The sequence below is a fragment of the Beta vulgaris genome, chromosome 6 (genome assembly GCF_026745355.1).
Source record: "Beta vulgaris subsp. vulgaris cultivar EL10 chromosome 6, EL10.2, whole genome shotgun sequence".
NCBI lineage: Eukaryota > Viridiplantae > Streptophyta > Magnoliopsida > Caryophyllales > Amaranthaceae > Beta > Beta vulgaris.
This window is the reverse complement of record NC_079207.1, coordinates 25,322,078-25,333,274: the sequence shown is the minus strand read 5'-3', so window position 1 is coordinate 25,333,274 and position 11,197 is coordinate 25,322,078.

Below are 11,197 nucleotides of genomic sequence, written 5' to 3'. Positions count from 1 at the left end.
TAACATACACAATATCACTTTAACACACACTATATCACTTTAACATACACTATATCATTTTAACATACACTATATCACTTTAACATACACTATATCACTGTAACATACACTATATCATTTTAACATACACTATATCATTTTAACATACACTATATCACTGTAACATACACTATATCATTTTAATATACACTATATCATTTTAACATACACTATATCATTTTAACATACACTATCATAAACTCACGTGATATGGATCGGGTGCACACTAATTAGTGTGCACCGGGTTCATATTAGTTTTTATAAATATCATAATATACATCAAGTTGATCTAAACATGTATTGCTAGTTAAAATAGAATTATGAAACTACACATTTAACAACCCTATAATTTTAGGAAGGTAGGAAGTTTTAAACTTTTGTAGAGGCAAAACTAGAAGTTATAAACAGTTCTATACACAAAAAGAAATAGTACAACGTTATAATAGGTGAAATGGCTTTCGTAATTAAGTATAACCGACAAAGTTCGGCACCACGACTTTCAAAACCATCCATTTAATGGCTATCATATAGCTACAAGTTCAGAGTTCACGTTTTCGAATTAGCATTATGCAGAGAACTTGACCATTTAGTCAGTTAAATATGTAAAGCCACTACATGGACCCATACAACTGCTTTTTCTGTTAGCCTACCAAGCTTGTTCTAACCTATCCTTACCCATTCCCTCCCCCCCTTCTGTTCCATTATATGGATCTGCTAAAGCTTATATCTGTTTTGGCAACAATAAGCGTACAAAAAAAATGAGACCTCTCGAAACCTACACCCCATATGAGACCTGACAACTGCTTTCTACCAGTTTCATTTAAAGCTAATATTCATTAATTTGATTCTTTTTCTTGATTCCAAGCTTTATGCTAATCCTACTAGTCCTAGACTCCTAGTCCCACCATCAACCCCCAACAACCACGTCCAAACCTAGCCACTAAGCTCTATTTTCAACAACATAAGTAACATCCTTGCATGTGATCTAAAATCTCTTTCCACACACACAACACACACACGCACACACAATGTGCAACACGCGTGCACACACACACACACGTGTAGAGGCGCACACACACACATTGCACACACGTGCACATACACCCACACACACATGCACGCACGCGGACTCACACATACACGCGCACGGGCATGCACATAATCAAGTTCATGTAAGAAGGCTTTCTCGTGAGATAAGTGAGAATGAGCTGATGTAAAACTAATTGACAAGTGATGTAAGTCTAACCTCAAAAGAAAAAAACTTGATATTTTTTGTGAAACAAAATTTATTATCATGTAATCTATGTGAGAAGTGTTGTAACTCTAAAGCAGAATTGTGGTAGCACAAATTCCTTCAAAGTTATCACCTTATGACCCATTTTCACCAGATCTCGACTCTCCCTCTATGTAAACATATGGTTACATAGATACTGCTCTGTCCCTTATTGTTTTACCCCATTTGCTTGTCAAACTTCTGTAACTTAAATTCAATCTGACAGTTAAGAATACACAAATTCAAGGAGAAAACACAACAACTTCTTAAAATTTGCCTGGTTTTTCAGCTAAATTACAACTTGTGTCCAAAAACCAGAAGAATTCTTCAACCCAGAAACAAAAGTAACATCAAAAACAAAAAGGAACAGTTACACAAACCTTGTTGTTTCAGAGTAGAGACTTCAAAATTGATCACTTAGAACTTAATTGATACTTAGCAACTGTCAATTTTTTGCAGTTGAGTGGTGTAAATCAGGTCAAATAATTTCTCATCTTCAAGCTTACATATTTTACGAGAGTTTATTATTTTTCTTATTTCATATTAAACTAGATAGATTTGAAAGCCATTCAGACTCAAGGACTGTTTGTTCTAATAGTGAGAAGCCATGGTTCAGAGATATTAAGGCATATAACTTGAAGAAGTCACCGGCCCTGAAATTCTCATAACAATTGAAATTGAAGAACATACTTCTGAAGCTCGACTGGTAATCCGAATTGCGCCTCTTTGCTTGAGTTTTCTTGAATAATTTCGCATACTTTCTGCATTGAAGACTTGAATTTCGGAGGTATTTGTGAAATCCTGAATTCTTCCGCTTCCTTTGCAGATACTCGTGAATTTAGGAATTCATGAATTAAGAAACTCGTGAATTCTGGAATTCCTCTTCCTCTTAGTTGATAATCACAATTCTCATACATTAAGCAGTTGAAAGATTTCGGAGATTGAAATTTTTTTCAAGCAGATATTCTTAGGATTTCTTAATACTCAATCAGTTACATTGTGAATGAGTTTCTTTTCTTTGTTTTACGAAAATGTAAGGGTATTAAGTTAGAAGTCTTTTTTTTGTAAAGGTTTTGAAATTTCGTGAAAAAAATAGAGGGAAAGATCATTGTTGCCATAAATAATGTCTAATGCAACGACCACCCTTAATTGTCTTGATGTATAATTCCATCTAATGCAACGACAATAAGCAAGTCGTCGCAACAGATATACCTAATGCAACGGTTATTATAAAGCCATTGCAATAGCTTAATTCATGAACCTAAATTGAAATGGGCCGTTGCAATAGATGATCCTACTGCTAAGGTATAAAAAACAATTGTTGCAATAACTTATTTTAACCATTGCTTTTGATTAAAAATGTAGTAGTGGGCCTCCAACTCGACTGCCTCTGTTGGCACATTGGGTTAATGAGTCAATTGCCAAGAGAATTCGCCGGTGAAGTATTATGTGATAAGTTTCGCAGTGGTTTGCTTGATGAAACTTATCCAATAAGTGCTAAGTTTTACTTCACTGATGATGGGCAAGTTGATTTCAGCCGGATGAAGCCGGTTACAGAAACATTAAAGTTCAGTATGTACCACGTCCTGTATTGATGAGTGATGATACATGAAGTGGTGGAACTAGTGGTAGTGATGTACCAAATAAGGCTGCGCCCAAGAGGACGGTGAAGGGGAAGCTTCATATTCAGTTTGAGCTTCCACCATGAAGTCTCACTGATGAAGAAATTACTGCTCAAGCTAGAGATGTAAGTTCAAATTTTTGATATAGTAGACTTTTGAGTGATATAGTATGGTTTTATGTGATATAGTGTGGTTTTATGTGATTGTGTGGTTATGTGATCCTGGTATGTGATATTATGTTTTTATTTGATATAGTGGTGTTGTATGTGATATAACGTGTATACTATAATGTGTTACTTGTGTAAAAATTTAAAATAATTTAATATAGTATATTTTAAAATGGTATAGTGTTGGTCTATATGATATAGTGTATGTATGTATTATAGTGTGTGGTTTTAATATTTGATAGTTTTAAAAATTGAATAATGTGTCGTTTTGATATATTGTAGTTTCGAATGATATAGTGTATGTGATAGTGTATGTGATAGTATATGTGTTCTGTTCTGATATAGTTGGTGTTATTTTCATATAGTTGGTGTTATTTGCATATAGCTAGTCTTTTTTTCATATAGTGTATTTTTAGTAGTGTTTATATATAGTGTATTACAAATTAGTAATTTGTTTTGATTTTTATAGGAGCTTCATGCTATGTGGTTGTTGTAGAAGAGGGATTTGGAAGCTGTCTCTCATTGCCACATAGATTCGTTAAAGAGTTGGAAGGACTCTTATGTGGCTGACAATCCTCCTTCTGATAATCCTTCCCAAGATGATCGTGACAAAATTTTGTCAAGTTCAATTTATCAGAAGTACTTTGATGAAATGGTATCAATTGCATATGTTGTGAAGGATTTGCCAGCTGGTTGGGAAGAGGTGTCTAATCCTTCTACTACTGCATTCCCTAGCTTTAAAGTGACTCAAATGAGTCAGAAGACCAATGAAATCATCCAACATTGTCAACAACGTTTATTATGATGCAAGGAGGAGATGTCCGTGGAGGAGAATACATGGACTGTTTTCCAAAATGCTTTGTCTAGGTGTCCAACCAAGTCAACTCTAAGGCTGGATAAATATGCAGTTGAGGGTTCTTTCACTCATCTTTCAGAGATGATGAAACATTTTGAAGATGTAATGCAAGATCTCCCAATTTTTTTAAGGGAGGCTGTTGATTATTGTTATGAAAATCAACATCATTTAGATGGGAGGTAAATTTTTAAATGAAATTTGTTTAATGTATTGTTTTTATTAAAAATATTCTTACAATTTGTGTTGCTTGTTGCAGTGAAGAGATCTTTCAGCTGGATGAAGTGTTCTTCTCTATACCTCGGAGTGAGATTTGGACGGTTGCTACTGAGACTGAGATGTTTGAATCAGTTTTAGATAATTGGGCAAGAATGATGAATATCAATGAACTCAGTCTCTCTTCACCTCCAAAAAAGTTTTACTTTACTTCTTCTCAGGGTGTAAGAACTTTTTGTAATATATTGTTATGTTGTTGAATTCTTTATCTTTGCATGCATTATTTATTTGTTGATAATATGAGTTTTTATGTTGCAGGCTGCATTATTGCATGTGCTTGAAGATGAAACTAATGCTAAACGTATTGATTATTTGATCACATGTTGGAAGTTTCAAATTGAAGACTTGAATAACATTTCAAAATTGTATGCTGGTGTTGAATTGGTGAGACAAATTCTGTTTTTGAAATTATGTTGAAAGCATTTCTTAGTATAAATTGACAAATATATAGTGGGTTTGTATATGATATAGTGCTTTTAGGTATCATATAGTGGCTTTGTTTATGATATAGTGTGTTTCTTTTTGATAGTGTATTTCTAGGTGCTAGTGTAGATATAATATTAAACAAACGTTAGTGGATTTATATGTGATATAGTGTGTCTGTATATCATATAGTGTATTTCTTTATGATATAGTATACTTCTTTATGATATAGTATTACACAAACATATAGTGCATTTGTATGTGATATAGTGCATGTATTATATATTGTTGTATATGATATAGTGAGTTTATACTTCTATTCATTTTGTAGGTTTTTTTTCCCAATTTTGCTTAAAGGAGGTAATCATTTTGTCTTGTTGTGCTGGACACAAAGAAAATGATTGTTTTCTATATTGATAATAAGATTTGGGATGATGATAAGGAATTTAAGAAAATAATGGAGACTCTCAGTTCAATCTGTACAAGGATTTTGCAGGTTACCATGACATAATTTGGAATATTTCTCCGTTAAAAGCCAAGGTTGATAATTTGCAATAGTGAGAGATGATTGGGGTGAGGAGAAGCTAAAAAATTTGAACAGGCGAGAAGGTTCTTTTTTTGGTGCAACGTATAGCTGAGAAGGTTAATTGAAGGCTTGAATCTAAGAGATATATAAAAGGTTCTGATTAATATCTTTATTATATAAGGGAAGAGGAGGGGGACACCAAAAATGGTAATTCCTTTCATGCCCGTAAGTAATAAAATACAAATTTACCATCTTTTATTATTATATCCTCAATTAGCAAAATATTTACATCATCATTGATTTATTAACTTTTAGAAGAAAAATGTACAATGAACTTTTTGAATAATTTTTCGTATATATTATTACGCAATCGACCTTTTGTTTGTTTTCGCACGCATCGCGTGCATATAGGACTAGTTTTCTATATGTCAGGAGGGGTAGGACAACAAAAAAGTGAAAAAAGGGTAACTACTTACTTTAATTAAATATTTCCCAAACTATATCGAGACACATACCCATCAACATCAGCAAATATCAAATATTTCACAAAAATCATAAAGCTATTTGTCCATTAAGAAACTTGGTTGATGCCAAAGACATCAACAATGTCTATGCTAATCAACAAACGCCATGGACTCGCCTTTTTCTTTCCCTTGCTCTTACCTTATTCAAATACGCAAATTTTGATGATCTTCTTAAGGTACTTAACCTGACAAATAGACTCGAACACACACTCTCTTATTTATACACTTCCATCCAAATAGTCGAAAAGTACACGCATCGAAATTAAAATTATCTTGATCATCAATATCTTGGGGTGTTATTTCCCTAGGAACACTACAAGAGGGGGGGTGAATTGTAGGAGTAGAAATAAACGTAACTTTTTGCGGAAATTAAAACTTAAACGAATAAACAAGCTAAAGGAACACAAGGGATTTTTACGAGGAAAAACTTCTTGGGCCCAACAAGAAGAAACAACCTCGACCACTAGGGATTTTAAACTCAACACTTTCACTAATTAGGCCAAACAACTTGTTACAACCTAATTCTAACTCGAGCCATACCTTGAGTTCCTAAACTCAAGTTCCTGAACCACTGTTCCCTTAACAGCAGTTCCTCTCAACTTCACTCGAAGTTTTCTCACACATACAAGCTTCACTCAAAGCCTTCTCTCTTACAGAACTTCACTCAAAGTTCCCTTACCCCAAAAACCAAAATACAATTGATCGAAATAAGCTTAGTGGAATTAGAGTAAGAAGGCAAAGAACAAATGGCTATTATGAGAGAATGAAGGCACTGACACTTAATAAGTTAAACTCACTTAATTACTTAGTCAGACACATTTGGAACTTATCTAGACTTATATTTATAGTGTTAATCATGAAGAACGTGGGATTAATTAGAGTACACGTTTAATCCATTACCCATGATGTTCCTTCCCCTAAGGAACACGTTTTACATCATGTCCCATGATCCCATGAACTATAAATGAACGTGGATAAATAGCCCATTACTCCTAATAATAGGAGTTCCTTGAGCATTATCCGAAAATCAGTTTTATAAAACTTTTTATCTTTAAACTGAATTTTAATCTTTAAGAAAATAATATCTTTAAAAAATCTTTCTAAAACCGGATATTTATTTTCTTATTTTTCCGAAAAATAAAATCTTTTCCAAAACAGATTTTCTTTTTAAAACTGATTTTATCATTTGAAATTAGAAATAACTAATTTCCTATAATTAGGCATGACTTACTCATTATTTTTAACCGTTACATGTTACACGCCTAAGTCTAGTTCCTTATTATATTAGTTCCTTTAACATATTCGTAAGTGCCACTTAGTTTGTTCCTTACAAAGGAACAAAGCTCATTCTCAAATAACTGCACAGTTCCTTACCATTCTTTCTTTGTTCCTTTACATTGGAACTAGAAAATAAAACGCCTAGCTTCTATTTTTCTTGATCCAATGCTTGCTCCAGTATCAACATAGAAACTTCTTTACTTAGCCTTTGAAATCCTCTCTTGACTTCTTCATTGACTTCGTATTCTCCCAGTTCCTTGCATTGATACCTTAAACACCATACACTTAAATAATTCATTAGTTCACTACTTAGTTTGTTCTTTGTTTCTTTGTCATTATCAAAACTAGGGTTCAACAATTTCCCCCTTTTTGATGATGACAACAAAGGTACAAACTAAGGAAAATAACAAATAATATAAGTGAATGAAAAAAAAACATAAAGAAGAAAATGAAAAATAAAACACAATTATGTGAGTAACTGAATTTTGATTTTTCATTTACCTTAACCTATTTTTGATTTTTCATTTACCTTATCCATTTTTAATTTTTTTTTTTCACTTTTCAAGTTTTTTAAGTTATGTACAGTTTGTTCCTTAAATCCTTTTCCCCCTTTGTCATCCTCAAAAAGAATAGACTCTGCATAAATTGATAAATTGATTTAACACCTTAAGACCAATAGCAAGCACCATTAGTGGTTAAGTTAGAAAATCAAAGAGTAAACTTGCTCAAACATCAATCACATAATACTAGCCATTCCAAGGAAGAAATTATGCAAACATTTAGAAACAACAATATAGCAAAAGTCATTGATTATATAGCACTTGTTCCATAACAAAACAAAGAAAGAAAAGAAAAAGGAAAACAAAAGTTGTGTTCCTTGATAAGAAACAGGAACAACAAACAAAAAAAAAAACTAAGAAAGGGAAGGGGAATGGTGTTCCTCTACAACTTCTTCTTCAACCACATCCTCCAATTTTTCATCACCACCCCATGTGAGTTCAACCTGTTCCTTCACTCCTCCAAGTACGAGCCATAGTCCATCTTCTTTTGTGCGCAACCACGTATCACTCAATTCTTCATAAGACTTACATAGTATCAGTTTTGGCATCCAAAGTCCAATGAAGATGATTGTAAAATTTTATCATATTGTGCAGGAAGGCAGACTTCATTAACCCAGTTAGATCATCCGGATTTCCTGTTCCTTACCCTTGGAACTAGAGGCAGATGGGGATTTGTGAAGGAACTGGAGGTTGAGTGGAAGGCTCATCTGTTCCGGAATGGAAACAGAAGGTGAAGGGTGATAAATGGGAGGAAGAAATGGTGGTGTGGGTGGAAGAGTTGTGGAGGTGGAAGCAAAAGGATTTGGCCTTTTATTTCATCCTTCAACTGCTCAAAATGAAGGAACAGAGAAGGAGAAGGTGAAATGGAGGAGATTTTGTGAAAGGAACAGAGAGTTTGGGAGATGGGGTGAGTAGGTTCCTTGAGAGTGAGGGTACCTGTTCCTCATTATCCGAAAGGACTAAAGGAGAGTCCTGTTGGAAGGAACAGGAACTGGAGCAATTTTTGACGAGTGCTCTTCTCACTCTCAAGGAACAGAGGGTTTAGGCTTATGGCAATGTGTTTGCGCCTCTTAGGTTTGGTTCCTCGGTTAGGAACAGGGTTATCCAAGATAACATCATATCTTCTTCTAATCAGTTAGGCAGTTTTCTTTTCCTGAGGAACTGGAAGCCATTCTTCCTTGAATGAGAACACCTTCTTGGACAGACAACCAAGTCCATTTAGGTCTTCTCATTCAAGATGTTCCCTTGTTTGACTCCTATGTGGTCCAACCGTAAGTCTTACTTCAAAGTGATGAAGTAAGAAGTTATCAAGGCACCGTACCAATACACAATATTTCTAATACAGTGAGTTAAGATGTTGAATGAAGAGGGAAGGGAATTGATTTGTATATGGTGGTCCAAGCAAAACATGTAACACATATCCAAGAGACCCACTTCATTCCTCTTTTCAGTTCGAGGAATGAGTGCTCTCCAAACCAAGTTAAAAGTACTTTGTGAAGGGGAGAGAGTAGGTTATGTTTAGTTTGTTTTGGCCAGCTGTTCCTCCAAAATATTCTAAGATTTTGTCTTGAGGAAAATTCAGAAAAGAAACAGTTCCTTTCCTTTTAAAATACAAATCAGTTCCTTTGCAAGGAACTTCCCATACTTTGCTTAAAGTTGCTTGATTAAACCTTATTTTCTTTCCTCTAACTTCAGTTGTGCAAGTTCCATTAGTATTAACAAAATTTGCACAAATCATCCATAGCTAGAGGAACAAGAGCATTATTAAAGGCGAATTCAAACAAGAATTCCATGCCTTGTTCCTTTAGAATGGAGTTAATTCTGAAATTCTTATTATTGCCCATTCTAAATCGACGCAAAACCCAAACATACCTAGATTCACTTCGTTCGACCCTTTTCTTGGAAGACGAAGAAACAGTTCCTTTGGAAGGAACAGGTGATTTCTTCTTCTTCCCCCTGAGATTGTTCCGGGGTTTCTTCTTCATCTCTTCCCCAATAATTTTCTTCTCGCATGCTCCTTCTAGGAGATTCTAATTGTGTTCCTCTATGGGGTTTTCTTGAATTATGTCGGTTTCAAGGGTTTTAGTTGGAGATGAAGAATTTCCATTTTTGAAGTGTGTTGTTGATGTTGGAAAAGGGAGTTTCTTGAAGTTTTTGCCATGATTTAGAAGGTTTGGAGGTTTTTATGGAGTATCAAGGGTGTGATGAGGTTTCGGATTGGTGAAGATGAAGGTTTAGAGGAACACGGTTTCTTAGATGAATTAAGAGGAGTTTTGCATGTAATAGTAATTATGACACGCGGGAAAAAATAAAGAAATAAAAATAAAAGAAAAAAAACGAAAAGAAATAATAAAGAACCAAGATTTAATTAAACTGGTTCCCCTTATTTTTGGGATTTTTCGGATTTTTCGGATTTTTATGAATTTTAATTTTTGAAAGAAAATAAATGCTAAGGAACTTGTGCTATAGGAACAACTAATGCTACATATCAATTCCTTCATACATGCATGTTTCTTGACCTTAGGAACAGTAAGGGGAGTATTATGTGACATTTGTGAGTTGTTTAATTTCTTTGATTTCATGTTTATGTTTTGCAACATTCCAATTTGCAATGGTCTTAGGCAATTAAACACAATTATTTTTAGCACACAAAGTCACTCAAATTGATTCAAACATGGGGGAATTGACATAGGAACAATCACTTAATTTTTATTAACCTAACTCAAGCCTTAATTTTTCATATCTATCTTTGCAAAGGCTTAGTTAGATATCAGCAATCTGATAATCAGTTTGACAAAACTCAAGTTTAATCAAACCTTTTTCAACATTTTCTCTTAAAAAGTGATGTCTAATATGTATATGCTTTACTCTAGAATGATGCACTGGATCTTTAGATATACTTATAGCACTTGTATTGTCACAATAAATAGGAACACATTCAAAGTTTATTCCATAGTCACTAAGTTGTTGTTTTATCCAAAGCATTTGAGAGCAACATGCAGCAGCAGCTACATATTCTGCTTCAGCAGTGGATAAAGCAACTGTGTTTTGTTTCTTGGTACTCCAAGAAACTAAACTATGACCAAGGAATTGTGCCATACCTGAGGTGCTTTTCCTATTACAAGATCTCCAGCATAATCTGCATCTGCATATCCTTTTAGTTCGAATGTATCACTTCTTGGATAGTAGAGTCCAAGATCATCTGTTCCTTTAAGATATCTAAGAATTCTCTTCACAGCAGTGAGGTGAGACTCCTTTGGATTTGCTTGAAATCTAGCACACAAACCAACACTGAAAGCTATGTCTGGACGACTAGCAGTTAGATACAAAAGTGAACCAATCATTCCTCTATATTTTGTTTGATCAACACTTGTTCCTATGGAGTCTTCATCTAATCTAGTTGAAGTTCCCATAGGAGTGTGATTTATCTTTGAATTTTCGAGGCCATATTTCTTTAATAGTTCCTTTATGTATTTTTGTTGGTGAACAATTATACCTTTTCAGTTTGTTTGATTTGTAGTCCAAGAAAGAAATTTAACTCACCCATCATACTCATTTCAAATTCATTGCTCATGAGACTTGAGAATTCTTTGCACAATGTTTCATTAGTAGCTCCGAATATGATGTCATCAACATATATTTGAACAAGAAAATAT